The sequence below is a fragment of the Pantherophis guttatus genome, chromosome 13 (genome assembly GCF_059756535.1).
Source record: "Pantherophis guttatus breed Tessera chromosome 13, ASM5975653v1, whole genome shotgun sequence".
Classification (NCBI taxonomy): Eukaryota; Metazoa; Chordata; class Lepidosauria; order Squamata; family Colubridae; genus Pantherophis; species Pantherophis guttatus.
Genome location: NC_142075.1, coordinates 6359774 through 6375924, shown reverse-complemented (window position 1 = coordinate 6375924; position 16151 = coordinate 6359774). Strand labels below are relative to the sequence as shown.

The following is a 16151-nucleotide window of genomic DNA, read 5'->3' as shown; positions in this document are numbered from 1 at the left end:
GCCGCCCTGTTTAGGGTGACCCGTTCCCTCCTTCATCTGGGAGCGCGGGAGGATCCCTTGCAGGGTCGTGCCGAGGATTTTGTTCAGTATCTGCACGATAAAATCACTCAGATTCGGGAAGGTTTGGTCTCTGACTGGGTAGGTACAGACGGGATGATGGGTGTCGGTCTTGAGACTGCCATCTGGGAGGAGTTCGACCCTGTTGCTCCCGAGGACATGGACAGGATACTGGGGCGGCTGAACGCGACCACATGTTTATTGGACCCGTGTCCCTCCTGGTTGGTGCTGGCCTCCCGGGAGGTTACGCGAGGCTGGCTCCAGGGTATTATCAACGCTTCCTTGAGCGAGGGTGTCTTGCCGTCCGCCTTGAAAGAGGCGGTGGTGAGGCCCCTCCTCAAGAAGCCTGCTCTGGATCCGGCTGTTTTGGCTAACTATCGTCCGGTCTCCAACCTTCCCTTCTTGGCGAAGGTTGTTGAGAGTGTGGTGGCGCAACAGCTTCCTGGGTACCTGGATGAAGCTGTCTATCTGGATCCGCTCCAGTCCGGCTTCAGGCCTGGGCACAGCACGGAAACGGCATTGGTCGTGTTGGTGGATGATCTCTGGAGGGCTCGGGATAGGGGTTGTTCCTCTGTCCTGGTCCTGTTAGATCTCTCAGCGGCTTTTGATACCATCGACCATGGTATCCTGCTGCGCCAGTTGGAGGGGTTGGGAGTGGGGGGCACTGTTTTGCAGTGGTTCTCCTCCTATCTCTCTGACCGGTCGCAGTCGGTGTTGGCAGGGGGGCAGAGGTCGACCCCGAGGCGCCTTGTTTGTGGGGTGCCTCAGGGGTCGGTCCTCTCGCCCCTTCTGTTCAACATTTATGTGAAGCCGCTGGGTGAGATCATCCGTGGCCTTGGGGTGGAGTTCCATCAGTACGCTGATAATACTCAGCTGTACATCTCCACCCCGGGCCATCCCAACGATGCCCTTGAAGTGATGTCCCAGTGCCTGGAGGCCATGCGGATCTGGATGGGGAGTAACAGGCTCCGACTCAACCCTTCCAAGACCGAGTGGCTGTGGCTTCCGGCGTCCCGATATAGCCAGCTGGTACCATCGCTGGCTATTGGGGGCGAGTTATTGGCCCCCACGGATGGGGCTCGCAACTTGGGCGTCCTCCTGGATGCACGGCTGTCTTTAGAAGAGCATATGACAGCCGTGGCCAGGGGGGCTTTTTATCAGGTCCGCCTGATTCGCCAGTTGCGCCCCTTTCTGGATCGGGATTCCTTACGCACAGTCACTCAGGCACTCGTCACTTCTCGCCTGGACTACTGTAATGCTCTCTACATGGGGCTCCCCTTGAGGAGTACCCGGAAGCTCCAACTGGTGCAGAATGCGGCCGCGCGGGGGATTATGGGAGCGAGGGGTCGCTCCCATGTGACACCTCTCCTGCGTGAGCTGCATTGGCTTCCAGTGGTCTTCCGGGTGCGCTTCAAGGTGTTGGTTACCACCTTTAAAGCGCTCCATGGCATAGGACCTGGGTACTTGCGGGACCGCCTTCTGCCGCCGATAGCCTCCCACCGTCCAGTACGCTCCCACAGAGAGGGACTCCTCAGGGTGCCGTCGGCCAGGCAATGTCGGCTGGCGACCCCCAGGGGGAGGGCCTTCTCTGTGGCAGCCCCCGCCCTCTGGAACGATTTGCCCCCGGAGATAAGCAGGATATCGGATCTTCGGGTCTTTCACCGAGCCCTGAAAACTCTTCTTTTCCAGCAAGCAGGGCTGGCGTGAACCCCGCCCCCCTTTTTTAGTTTTTAATGGGTATTAATTGTTTAGTTTTAATTTGTTAATGGGTTTTAATTCGCACTGTTTTAATTCGGGCCAAAGTATATAATTCTTTTAATTAATTTTAAATTTTGTATTGTTATGTATTTTAGTTTTGGCTGTGCACCGCCCTGAGTCCACCAGGAGAAGGGCGGTATATAAATTGAATAAATAAATAAATAAATAAATAACCAAGGCAGTTAAAAACTCAGAAGCTGAATTCAGAAACAATGTGCTTTCCTGTGACAAACAATGGATGGAAACTGATCAAGGAGAGATTCAACCTAGAAATAAGGTGAAATTTTCTGACAGTGAGAACCACAAACCAATGGAACAGAAGTTGCCTTCAGAAAGTACATATACAGAATGGATGAAACCAGGCTTAATAGCAGTAACTCTGAGAGGGATATTGGAATCTTAGTGGACAACCAATTAAATATGAGCCAGCAGTGTGCGGCAACAGCCAAAAAAGCCAATGCAATCCTAAATTTAATTAACAGAGGGATACAATCAAGATCAAGGGAGGTAATACCACTCTAAAAAGCCTTAGTAAGACCACACTTAGAGTACTGCATTCAGTTTTAGTCACCACACTATAAAAAGATGTTGAGACCCTAGAAAGAGTGGGCACGGCTAGTCTAGTGAAGAGAAGGACCAGGGGAGACAGGATAGCAGTCTTCCAATATTTGAGGGGCTGCCCCAGAGAGGAGGGGGTCAAGCTGTTTTCCAAATCACCTGAAGGCCAGACAAGGAATAATGGATGGAAACTGACCAAGGAGAGATTCAACCTAGAAATAAGGAGGAATTTTCTGACCGTGAGAACAATCAACCAATGGAACAGAAGTTGCCTTCAGAAATTGTGGGAGCTTCATCACTGGAGACTTTCAAGAAGAAACTGGACAAGCATTTGTCCGAGATATTATAACATCTCCTGTCTTGGGGGTTGGACTAGCATAGGGGTCAGCAACCTGTGGCTCTGGAGCCGCATGTGGCTCTTTCACCCCTCTGCTGTGGCTCCGTCACTCAAAATACGCATCACAACCGCCAATGTGCGACACCCTCCAGCACACGATTTATTGAGCTTTTCAACCCCCGGTAGGCCAACCATGGATAAATCCAAGAAAATAAAAGTTTCAGAAGAAAACAGAATTTTTAATTCAACTACGTATGCCAGTTTTGTGGCCGCTCAAGAAATAGTCAGGCACGGGAAGGGTTTTGTGGCTCCCGGTGTTTTCTTTTCTGTGGGAAACTGGTCCAAATGACTCTTTGAGTGTTTAAGGTTGCAGATCCCTGGACTAGCACCTCCAAATCCCCTCCAGCTCTGTGATTCTATAAATTAGATTCCCATAACTGGAATCCTAACCTTATTTGTTCAAAGTGGAAGCGAGTGGGGGAGAAACTTTATTTACTGCAAGCCCAGATACCAACGAAGTACATATCATTGGGGGCCAAGTGCAAAACAGTTTCCAGAGGACAGGTTGGGTTCATGGGTAGTGATGACTATCCAATAAGCATCTATAGGCAATCCTCAACTTACAACCATTCATTTAGTGACCGCTCAAAGTTACAACAGCACTGAAAAAAAGTGCCTTACGGCTGTTTTTCACACTCATGACTGTTGCAGCTTCCTCATGGACACAGGATCAAAATTCAGACGCTTGGGTAACCGACTCATATTTATGACCAACGTCCTGAGGTCACGTGATTCCCCTTTTGCAACCTTCTCACGAGCAAAGTCAACGGGGAAGCAAAATTCACTTAACAACCGTGTTACTCTCTTAAGAACCGCTGTGGTTCGCAACTTTAACAACTGTTGGCAAGCAAGATCATGAAACGGGGCAAAGCTCCCTTAACAACTGTCTCGCTCAGCAATGGAAATTTCGGGCCCAATGGTGGTCATACGCCTGACTAGGTGGCTCAAGGCCTGACTAGGTGGCTCAGTGGCTAAGACTGAGCTTGTCGATCAGAAAGGTCAGCAGTTCGGCGGTTCGAATCCCTAGTACAGGTCTCCTGCGTGAGCTGGGGGTTGGGCTAGATGACCTCCAAGGCAGGGGTGAAATGTAAAATTTGTTACTACCGGTTCTGTGGGCGTGGCTTGGTGTGGGGGGTGTAATGTGACTGGGTGGGCGTGGCCAACTTTTTTTTTTTTATTTGATTTATATGCCGCCCTTCTCTGGAGACTCAGGGCGGCTTACAATGCGCTAAGCAATAGCCTTCATATTTTTGTATATTTATACAAAGTCAGCTTATTGCCCCCACAAAATGGGTCCTCAATTTACCTACCTTAGAAAGGATGGAAGGCTGAGTCAACCTTGAGCCTGGCGAGATTCGAACCTGCAGTAATTGCAGGCAGCTGGTCTTAATAACAGGGTGTTTTAGACCACTGTACTACCAAGGCTCATCTTTTTTAACTTTTCGAAGCATTTTTCCTACAATCTCTTCGGCCGAAGAGGTTGCAAAAAAATGCTTTGAAAAGCCTCTGACGATCCCAGCTGAGCCGCGTGATCATCAGAGGCTTTTTTTTTTAGTTTTGAAAGCATTTTTTCGGCGGAAGAGGTTGTAGAAAAAATGCTTTTAAAAGTAAAAAAAAAAAAAGCCTCTGATGATCGTGCGGCTCAGCTGGGTATTGGTGGGGGGACAAGGATTTTTGCTACCAGTTCTCCGAACCACCCGCCACCATCGCTACCAGATCGGGCGATCCAGTCCGAACCAGGAGCATTTCACCCCTGTTCCAAAGTCCCTTCCAACTCTGTTACTGTTACTTGCCTGTGTGAACTTAAAAGATAGCCATTGTTTCAAAAGAAAGCAAGCTTTATTCGTGGAAATCCACGCAGTCTTCTGTTAGTCAATGAATCAGATTTATAGGTATCATCAGTTCTCCTGTTGCTTTCTTAATCAGATGTCACCCCAAAGGCACCGGTTGCAATTAGAGATGAGAAATGGAGGTTGGGGAGGGGGAGGAAAATGTCACAACCCCTCGCTCGTCATGGTGGGGCCTCGTTCTACGATCGCCACTTAAGCCCTCCCGTTCTTCCGGGAACATGACATTTGCTAAAGACAAAACCTCCTTGGCAAATTCTCTGCAGTCCCATCTACAGTGTCGCCATGAAAGCTCAACAAAAGGCCATATTTATCCCCGGGGATGCTGCACTATAATAATATGACATTTTGTCACAAATTAATTTCAAGCCGTGGTAATATCCTTGACTTGAAAGAGGAGGTTCATTTGGAAAGGTGATTCGGAGGACTAAAGTAACTTATCATCGCACTAGACTGAGCCAACGTACTTGCCGTTTGGCCAACGGTTAACAACGGGATGAACATCTATGGAGATTTTCGGTCATCCAGGTCATGGTTGTCCCAAAGGTGCTTTTTCAAGAGGCAACTGGACTTCTTGGTTTTTTCTTTGAAGACGTTTCGCTTCTCATCCAAGAAGCTTCTTCAGCTCTGTCATAAGTCAAGGACTACCTGTGCATGTCTATGGAGATTCTCCGTCATCCAAGTCATGGTGGTCTCAAAGGTGCTTTTTTAAGAGGCAACTGGACTTTCTGGTTTTTCTTTGAAGACATTTTGTTTCTCATCCAAAGAAGCTTCTTCTTCTTAGAAGCTGCTCCTTCTCCTTCTCCTTCTTAGCTTCTTGGATGAGAAGCTAAACATCTTCAAAGAAAAACCAGAAAGTCAAGTTGCTTCTTGAAAAAGCACTTGTAGGACAATGGAATGAACACTTTCCCTAACCCTAACCTTTTCCCCATCTGACATATGACGGCGGTGGCCAGGGGGGCTTTCTATCAGGTTCGCCTGATTCGCCAGTTGCAGCCCTTTCTGGATTGCAACGCTTTGCGCACGGTCACTCACGCCCTTGTCACCTCCCGACTGGACTACTGTAATGCTCTGTACATGGGGCTCCCCTTGAAAAGCACCCAAAGGCTCCAATTGGTCCAGAATGCGGCCGCGCGGGTAGTTATGGACACAACTCGTTGTGCCCACGTGACACCCCTCCTGCGCGAGCTGCACTGGCTCCCAGTGGTCTTCCGGGTGCGATTCAAGGTGTTGGTTACCACCTTTAAAGCGCTCCATGGCATTGGACCTGGGTACCTTCGAGACCGTCTTCTACCACCAGTAGCCTCCCACCGGCCAGTCCGCTCCCACAGAGAGGGTCTCCTCAGGGTGCCGTCGGCCAAATTATGTCGGCTGGCGACACCCAGGGGGAGGGCCTTCTCTGTGGGAACCCCTGCCCTTTGGAATGAACTGCCCCCAGAAATGCGTAAGATCTCTGACCTCCGTGTATTTCGCTGTGCCCTCAAAACCTTGTTGTTCCGCCAGGCTGGGCTATCAATATAAAGATTTTAATTGGTTTTAAATGTGGGATTTTAAATTTGGGGGTTTTATAATCGAGCCAATTATTTAATAATTTTAATTATTTTTAAATTTTGTTTGTCTTTGTGCTTTTAATCAGGCTGTACACCGCCCTGAGTCGTCGTCGTCATCATCATCATCATCATCATCATCATCATCACTATTATTATTATTATTATTATTATTATTATTATTATTATTATTATTATTATTATTATTATTATTATTTTCTGACAGATTGGTTGAACAGAAACCCCAGATCCTGGTTTCATAGAGCTTGGGTGAGGTTCCAAATGTGTCCATGGATGGCAAATGATGTCCAGTCAACGTGGCTGGAACTGAGGTCGTAGAGAAAGAGAGAGAGATCAACTCTCCAATCCTGCCTACAGCCTCTTCCAACTGGTGCTAATTACCCGAGATACATATGCATGCATCTAACATACACACATACACACTAGCTTCCAGAGTACACGACTTCCTAGAATGTTGTTGGAAGCCCATTCGGTCTTGGAATCAACTATTGTGATTCAAAAATCAACAAAGATGTTCTCTCTGAGCTTGGCTGTTTTCTTGCAACTTTTTGTTACCCAGCTAAGTAACTTCTTCATGCCCTGAAAATATTACCTAACCATAATGAAACATCTGCAAGAAAACAACCAAGCTCAGAGAGCACATGAAGGACTCCACAATTCAACCCTGAGCTACACAGACTCTCTTTGATTCAACAAGAATTTGGTGCGTTGCAGATCCATCGTTTCCCACAAGTTGAAGTACCCCTGGTACTCCTTCATGTAATGACCCCCCTCTCAACACAACATCAAGTGCTCACGTTGTGCGCACGTTGAATTTCCTCTCAGCTGAATTCCTTCGGTGGCCTTCATAGGTATCTGTAAAGAATGAACAAGCCTATTTCTAGGGCAACCAAAACACCCTTGCAACAAGAAATTAATTGCCAAGAATGGTTAATATGACAGGAGACTACATAAAACCCTATTATATTTCTTTGTGATTCTATTCAGTAGTGTATACTATTGCTGCATTCAAAGGCCAGGCCGATCTCCCGGGGTAAATTGCTACATTAGTTTGACATTTCTGGCTCCAATTAACCTTACATTTGAGCTATTTTCCGAGATATTTTTTTTCCTCCTTCCCTCGTCTGAATTTGTGAGAAGGTTAGACATTCACCCTCCCGATGCCGTTACAATTGTTGATATACAAGCTCACGGATAAGCTGCAAAGATCCTTCTCTACTCACCCCAGGTAAACGTGCTAAATCTTGTATAAAAGGGGAGTTGGAGCTATCAGATTATGTACAGGCGGGAAACATGCATTTCGACCTCTGCCGCAACTCCCTTGTAACACTGCAGGCAACTCAACCTGGGAAAAAGTTACAGGAATTGGGTATGTCTAGTTTAAAGAAAAGAAGGACTCGGGCTGACAGGATAGCAGTGTTCCAATATTTGAGGGGAAAGGCTGCCAGAAAGAATAGAATAGAATAGAATAGAATAGAATAGAATAGAATAGAATAGAATAGAATAGAATAGAATAGAATAGAATAGAATAGAATAGAATAGAATAGAACAGAACAGCAATAGCAATATAGAATAGAATAGGGTAGGATAGGGTAGGGTAGGGTAGGGTAGGGTAGGGTAGGGTAGGGTAGGGTAGAGTAGAGTAGAGTAGAGTAGAGTAGAGTAGAGTAGAGTAGAGTAGAATAGAATAGAATAGAATAGAATAGAATAGAATAGAATAGAATAGAATAGAATAGAATAGAATAGAATAGAATAGAATAGAATAGAAGCTGGAAGGGACTTGGGGGTCTTCTAGTCCAACCCCCTGCTTAGGCAGGAAACCCTACCATTTCAGACAAATGGTTATCCAATCTCTTCTTGAAAACTTCCAGTGTTGGAGCATTCACAACTTCTGGAGGCAAGTTGTTCCACTGATTGTTCTAACTATCAGGAAATTCCTTCTTACTTCTAGGTTGCTTCTCTACCCATTGCTTCTTGTCCTACCCTCAGGAGCTTTGGAGAATAGCTTGACTCCCTCTTCTTTGGGGCAGCCCCTGAGATCTTGTCTTACCTTCAGGTGCTTTGGAGAGGGTCAACCTATTCTCCAAAGCACCTGACAGCAGGACCAGAAACAATGGATGGAAACTCATCAAGGAGAGAAGCAACCTAGAACTAAGGAGAAACTTCCTAACAGAGAGAACAATTAACCAGTGAAACAGTTTGCCTCCAGAAGTTGTGGGTGCTCCATCACTGGACACTTTTAAGGAGAGACTGCACAGGCAGCTGTCTGAAATGTTATAGGGCTGTGATGGCGAACCCATGGCACACGAGCCGTCGCCCCAGTTCAGCTCTGCGGTATATGCACACGTGCCTCCCACTGGCCAGCTGGTCTTCGGGTATCTGCTGCGCATGCAGGGGGCATGTGTGAGGGGCCACGGATGTACGTGTGGGGGGTGGGGCACATGCAGGGGGTTCGTGCATTTGTGGGGGTGGGGGTGCATGCATGGGGGCTGCTTGTGCATTGCATTTTGGGGGTCGGGCGCATGTACATGCATTTGAGTGCACATGTGTGTGCTTTGGGCACTCGGTCCCGAAAACGTTAGCCATCACTGGTATAGGGTCTCCAATTTGAGCAGGGGGTTATTTTTGCAAAGGCGGCTAAATCTATTTTACTACGCATGTTGCTTTTGAAAGCAGCCGTCACACGCTTTGTTCCCTACCAAACCCCTATGTCATATCTTAATCCATTAACTCCCGCTTAAAGTTGTTAACTCTTCTATTTTCCATAAAGGCATCTCGATCTACTGTATATTATTGGATACGAATGGCTGCCGCTGAAAACACTTTGTAACATCCTAGGCAATTTATGTAGGAATTAGTCTTACAACACAGAACATTGCATGCCCACTAAAGCAGGAATGACAGATGGAAAGAAAAAAAAAACCCTGTCAATTTCGATTTCTCTCCATGTCTCCATTTGGTAAGTATTTTAAGTTTAACGTTGCTGCCATTCAACTGTGTGCATTATATTTAAACAGCGGTATACGTTCCAATCTCTGCATTTTTGTGCAATTTTGCCTACGGGCTCTATTTTTCCAGACAAACCTCCCAAAGATAATGCATTTCTTAAAGCGTTATTTTGAATCGATGTCTGAGCTTTATTATAAATCGTGGGAAAGATTATTGGCAAACCTCCTTATTCAATCCACAGAAAATTTATTTATTTATTTAAAACACTTAACGTAGCTATTGTATCGCATTCTTGGCAGTCGCCAATCAAAAATGAAGACGGTATCAATAACAAAACCAAATAATATACTGTATCTCTATTATAACCGCTTGAATCTGGATGCGAGGAATATCTAGTTCATACATCATGTTTACATTATGGTTCCATGGATTTTTTTGACCCAATATGGAATGAAGTCCCAAAGGTGTTTTTTTTTTTTTAAGAGGCAACTGGACTTTCTTGTTTTGTTGTTGTTTTAAGACGTTTCGCTTCTCATCCAAGAAGCTTCTTCAGCTCTGACTGGATGGTGGAGAAGAAAAACACTGGACTATTGTAACGCTCTCTACATGGGGTTCCCCTTGAGGAGCACCCGGAGGCTCCAACTGGCGCAGAGTGCGGCCGCGCGGGTGGTAATGGGAGCGACATGGCGCTCCCATGTAACACTCCTCCTGCGCGAGCTGCACTGGCTCCCAGTGGTCTTCCGCGTGCGCTTCAAGGTTTTGGTTACCACCTTTAAAGCGCTCCATGGCTCAGGAAGTGGGTTCTTGCGGGACCGCCTACTACCACCAATAGCCTCCCACCGGCCGGTACGCTCTCATAGAGAGGGGCTCCTCCGGGTGCCATCAGCCAAACAATGTCGACTGGCGGCCCCCAGGGGGAGAGCCTTCTCTGTGGGGGCACCTACTATCTGGAACGAGCTCCCCCCGGAGATATGGAGGATCCCGGATCTGCGCACCTTCCGCCGCGCCTTAAAGATCTTTTTATTCCACCAGGCGGGCCTGGCCTAATTTTCTCCCTCTTTTATAAAAGAATTTTTTAATTTTTAATATTTTTTAGTATTTTATATATTCAAATTTTAAAATTGGTTTTAAATTGATTGGGGTTTTAATTTGTCTGGGCCAAAACTATTTAATTTGATTTTAATTCTGCTTTTTAAATTTTGTATGTATGGATTTTATTGTTGGCTGTTCACCGCCCTGAGTCCTTTGGGAGTAGGACGCTATTAAATCAAATAAAAGTAAAGTAAAGTAAAGTAAAGTAAAGTAAAGTAAAGTAAAGTAAAGTAAAGTAAAGTAAAGTAAAGTAAAGTAAAGTAAAGTAAAGTAAAGTAAAGTAAAGACAAAAGAAGTCCAGTTGCCTCTTAAAAATGCACCTTTGGAACAACCATGACCTGGAGCTCCACAGAGGTTTAGCTGTGCACTTTGGGACAAATAACCTTCGAATGGTGTGGGAATATGAATGGATTTTCAAAAAAAATTGCAGACTACAGGAGCCATTTGTGCTTCAGTTTGAAATGGAGACAACACAGACTCATCTTCAACAGCCTGCACCTGTCTTCAACAGGGAAGGGACAGAGAACATCCTGCAGAAAGCCCAGCTCCCCAACATAGTCCTTTCAGCAATTCCAAGAAGGCTCCACACCCATTTACACCACTCAGGTGACCCTGAGGACAACAGACAAACCTCCAAGTGGCCTCAAGGGCTCTCTAAAAGGATGCAAATGACCAGCTGTCTGCAAGGAGTATCAATCCTTCCATTCCCCACCATCTAGTCAGAACTGAAGAAGCTGCTTGGATGAGAAGCGAAACGTCTTCAAAGAAAAACAAGGAAGTCCAGTTGCCTCTTGAAAAACGCACCTTTGGGACAACCAGGCTCTGGAGGACTGAGAATCTCCAGAGACACCCAAAATGGGAGCAGATTGCCTTATTAGGATATTTCTTTTTCTTTCTTTTTTCTTTTTCTTTCTTTCCTTTTTTTCTTTTTCTTTTCTCTCCCTTCCCTTCCTTTTGTTTTCCTCTCCCTCCCTCTTTCCTTTCCTTTTCTCTTTTCTCATTTCTCTTCTTTTCTTTCTTTCTTTCTTCTCTCCTTTTTCTTTCTCTCTTTTTTTCTTTCTTTTTCTTTTCTCTCCCTTCCCTTCCTTTTGTTTTCCTCTCCCTCCCTCCCTTTCCTTTCCTTTTTTCTCATTTCTCTTCTCTTCTCTTCTCTTCTCTTCTCTTCTCTTCTCTTCTCTTCTCTTCCTTTCTTTCTTTCTTTCTTTCTTTCTTTCTTTCTTTCTTTCTTTCTCTTCCCAATCTAGCCTACAGTCCTGGGTGTCGAATAAAACTGCTGGTGCTGCTGCTGGTATATAAGTCTCTTGCTGTTGCTATGACAGTTGCACTGTCCCAGGGTCATGCGATCGCCATTTGCAGTCTTCCCAGCAGGCTTCCAACAAGCAAAGTAAATGGGGAAGTCAGATTCACTTAGTGACTGCCATGATTCACTTAACAACCGTGGCAAAACAATCATAAAATCTGGAACTCATTTAAAAACCGCCAAATTTAGCAATGGAAATTCTGGGCTTATAAATTGAGGATTACCTGTACATTCTTCCTCATTCATTGCCTTCTCACCTCTTTCTCACTGTAGACTTAGAACAGGGGTCGGCAACCTTAAACACTCATAGAGCCACAAAGGCCCTAACCGGAAGCCCCCCATTCAATTCTGGAGCCAACCGGAAGTCCGGTTCCCCCACCATAGAGTCTCCTCCTAGTGCAGCAGCCATTTTCCTCTCCCTATCCCAACTGAAAGCCCTATCAATTGTGGAGCTGACTGGCGACAGGGAGCCACAGCAGAGGGATGAAAGAGCCACATGCGGCTCCAGAGCCGCAGGTTGCTGACCCCTGACTTAGAAGAACTTAGACTTAGAACTTTATTGTACACTTTGAATGTATACTAATCGGCATACATTAAAATGAAATTTCGCTGCATCCAGCTCTCAAAGGGTCACTGCCTCCAATATACCCTACATAAAATTAATTAATTAATTAATAGCAATGGCACTTATATACCGCTTCACAGTGCTTTACAACCCTCTCTAAGCAGTCAACAGAGTCAGCATAATTGCCCCCAACAATCTGGGTCCTCTTTTTACCCACCTCGGAAGGACGGAAGGCCGAGTCAACCTTGAGCCTGGTGAGATTCGAACTGCCAAGTTGCAGACAGCCAGCAGTCAGCAGAAGTAGCCTGCAGTACCGCACTTTAACCACTGTGCCACCGTGGTTCTTATTTCATAAATAAATATGCACGTAGCCACATACCCACATATATTATATGACACTATTTTCCCCGTTTCCTCAACACAGACAAAAGAATAATTTTTGGGGCAAAGCCAGGTTATTGCCATCTCAGAATCTGGATGTGCTTCTGCCAGTTCTAAATCTATCTCTCTTTTTTTTTTTTTATTTGATTTATATGCCGCCCTTCTCTGAAGACTCAGGGCGGCTTACAGTGCGCTAAGCAATAGCCTTCATCCTTTTGTATATTTATACAAAGTCAGCTTATTGCCCCCACAATCTGGGTCCTCATTTCACCTACCTTAGAAAGGATGGAAGGCTGAGTCAACCTTGAGCCTTGGCGAGATTCGAACCCTGCAGTAATTGCAGGCAGCTGGTCTTAATAACCAGCTTAATAACAGGGTGTCTTAAACCCCTGTACTACCAAGGCTCTTTGCCCTTTGCCTGGCATTTTGCAAAGATGCAACCAGAGAAAAAGCCAGGGAGTCCCGAGAATATATAAGGCAACAGAGAAAGCTGAATTTTCTCACACAGAGTGGCTCTCAAGATGCATTTCATTCCCCCACAAAATCCAGGGATTAATTTTATACAGTGGTACCTTGATACTCCTTGTTAATTGGCCCTGGGAGATGCCAAATAATTTTTTCCCCATAATGAATACTGGTAGTCCTCGACTTATGACCACAGTGGAATCCAAAATTTATGTTGCTGAGTGAGAAATTTGTTAAGAGAGTTTCGCCCCATTTTACAACCTTTCTGGCCATAGTTGTTAAGTCAATCCCTGCAGTGGTTAAGTTAGAAACACTGTCATTAAGCGAATCTGCCTTTCCCATTGACTTGGCTTGTCAGAAGGTCGCAAAAAGGGATCACGTGACCCTGGGACTCTGCAACCGTCATAAATGTGAGTCAGTTGTCAAGCAACTGAATATAGATCACATCAGCATGAGGACGCTGCAATGGTCCTTAGGTGTGAAAAATCGTCATAAATCACTTTTTTTTAGTGCCGTCACTAAATAAACTGTTGTAAGTCAAGGACGACCTGTAATGTAGTGAGTCACAAGGCAGCTGACACTGACAAGTTCTCGCTTGTGTGTCGAGTACCAAACAAACAATGAGTACCGGGACAAAAAAGGTTTGCATCAAAATGCATTGAGGACCAAATTTGATGCGTTTCAAAGCAGTTGAGTACCAAGGTAAGACTGTACTTTCCTTGCTCTAAGCCTCACCATCTGTTCAGCTCTGAAGCAAGTTTAGACCAAAGTATTTCGCACAAACAAAATGCTATGTAACACATGTGGTTCCCAACACACATCTATAAAGAGAGAGTCTTTTAAAATTGAAAGCATCTTTCAATCTCTATAGCAGCGGTGTCAAACTGGATTTCTTTGAGGGCCGGATCAGCATTGTAGTTCTCCCCCATGGGCCCCGGTGGGGGAGGGGGAATGACGGGACAGACACCTCCTGCAACACCCTGCTGGCCAAAACAGGGCACAGGGGGGGCACACACAGCCCCCTCTACGCCGTTTTCAGCCTGTACGGCCTCCTGCAGCACTTTTACAGGCCAAAACAGGTCGCAGAGCCCCCCAGTGGCCCGTTTTTGGCCTCCACAGCCTCCTGCAGCACTCTGCTGGCCAAAACGGGGCACATCGGGGCACACACAGCCCCCTCTACCCCATTTTTCGCCTGTAGGACCTCCTGCAGCACTTTACCGGCCAAAACAGGGTGCAGAGCCCCCCATCCCTGTGGCCCGTTTTTGGCCTCCACAGCCTCCTGCAGCACTCTGCTGGCCGAAAATGGGCCACACGGGGCCCCTTTTCAGCCAGCAAAGTGCTGCAGGAAGCCGTGGAGGCCAAAAATGGGCCATGGGGGCTGCGCATGTAGCCCGTTTTAGCCAGCAGAGGCACCGCAGGCCGGTCCTTTGATATTCCCAGGCCAGCCCCACGGGCTGGATTTAAGGACCCTGTGGGCCGGATCCAGCCCCCGGGCCTTGAGTTTGACATCCCTGCTCTATAGCATCAGTGCAAATAAATCCAAAAAAGCCAATTCAGTTCTGAGTTGCATCAACAAGAGGATAGGATCAAGATCACGGGACGTGGTAGTACCACTTTATAATGCCTTGGTTAAGATCATAGTTGGAATATTATATCCAATTCTGGACACTGCAATACAAAAAAAGATGTTGAGACTCTGGAAAGAGTGCAGAGAAGAGCAACGAAGATATTAGGGGCCTGGAGAGGCTAAACTGTGTGATGAAAGATTGAGGGAACGAGGCATGCCTAGCCTATCGAAGAGAAGGATTAGCAAACACATGTCCTTCCAGGACTTGTGAGGCTGTCACAGACAAGAAATCAACTTATTCTCCAAAGCACCAGAAGCAATGGTGCAAGACAAGAAGCAATGGGTGGAAGATCATTAAAGACAGATCCAACCTAGAACTAAATGTCCTGACAGTGAGAACAATTAATTAGTGGAATGATTTGCCTCCAGAAGTTGTGGGTGCTTCATCACTGGAGATTTTTAAGAACAAAGTAACAGAGTTGGAGGGACCTTGGAGATCGTCTAGTCCACCCCCCCTGCTCAAACAGGAAATCCTATTCCATTTCAGACAAATGGCTGTCCAGTTTCTTTTTAAAAGCCTCGTGATGGAGCTTCTGGAGGCAAATCATTCCACTGATTGTTATCACTGTCAGAAAATTTATCTTTAGTTCTAGGTCGGTTCTTCCTTCAGGTGCTTTGGAGAATAGCTTGACTCCCTCTTCTTTGTGGAAACCCCTGAGATATCAGAACACTGCTATCATGTGTTCCCTAGTCCTTCTTTTCATTAAATTAGACCTGCCTAGTTCCTGCATCTGTTTTAGCCTCAGCTATTTGTCCAGAATGTTATAGGGCCGTAATGGTGAACCTATGGCACGTGTGTCCCATGTGGCACGTGGAGTCATATCTGTGGGCACACGAGCATTGCCCTAGCTCAGCTCCAGTGCGCATGTGCGCGCCAGCCAACTGATTTTTTTTTTTAATTTTTATTTATTTTTATATGCCGCCCTTCTCCGGAGACTCAGAGCAGCTTACAATGCGTTAACCAACAGCCTTCATACTTTTGTATATTTTATACAAAGTCAGCTTATTGCCCCCACAAACCGGGTCCTCATTTTACCCACCTTAGAAAGGATGGAAGGCTGAGTCGACCTAGAGCCTGGTGAGAATTGAACTCGCAGTAATTGCAGGCAGCTGGATGTTAAATGCTGCCTTAGTAGGAGGCGTTAGCCTCCTATGCCACTCAGGCTCCTTCCAGGCCCACCAGAAATCAGGAAAAAGCCGTTTTTGCCCTCCCCAGGCTCCTAGAAAGGCTCTGGAGCCTGGGGATGGTAAAAAACGGGCCTACCGGGCCCATCGTGCCATCACGTGCCAAAAGTGGGGGGTGCACAGGGGTGGGGCAGGGTGGGGCATTGAATTATGGGTGTGGGCACACGAGGGTGCGACTCCCCGCATGACCCCCACTTTTGGCACGCAACGGCAAAAAGGTTAGCCATCACTGTTATAGGTCTCTTGCTTGAGCAAGAGCAAGGTCCCTTCCAATGTTATTTATTCTACATTCTATTAACTCCCGAATTGCTTCGTTTTCTGAGATTAGCCGAGGTAACCTAGATATCTGGCTGCAATGAACTCCCTTATTCAAGAAAGACCACAAGTATCTTCCGCACCTTG

The 16151-nt window shown here is 46.3% G+C and overlaps 1 protein-coding gene across 1 annotated transcript in view; it reads right to left on the bottom strand.

The window, feature by feature from the left end:
• FAM169B (Protein) overlaps positions 1-16151 on the bottom strand; it is a 94253-nt gene that overhangs the window by 17486 nt on the left and 60616 nt on the right. The gene's annotated exons all lie outside the window — the stretch shown is intronic.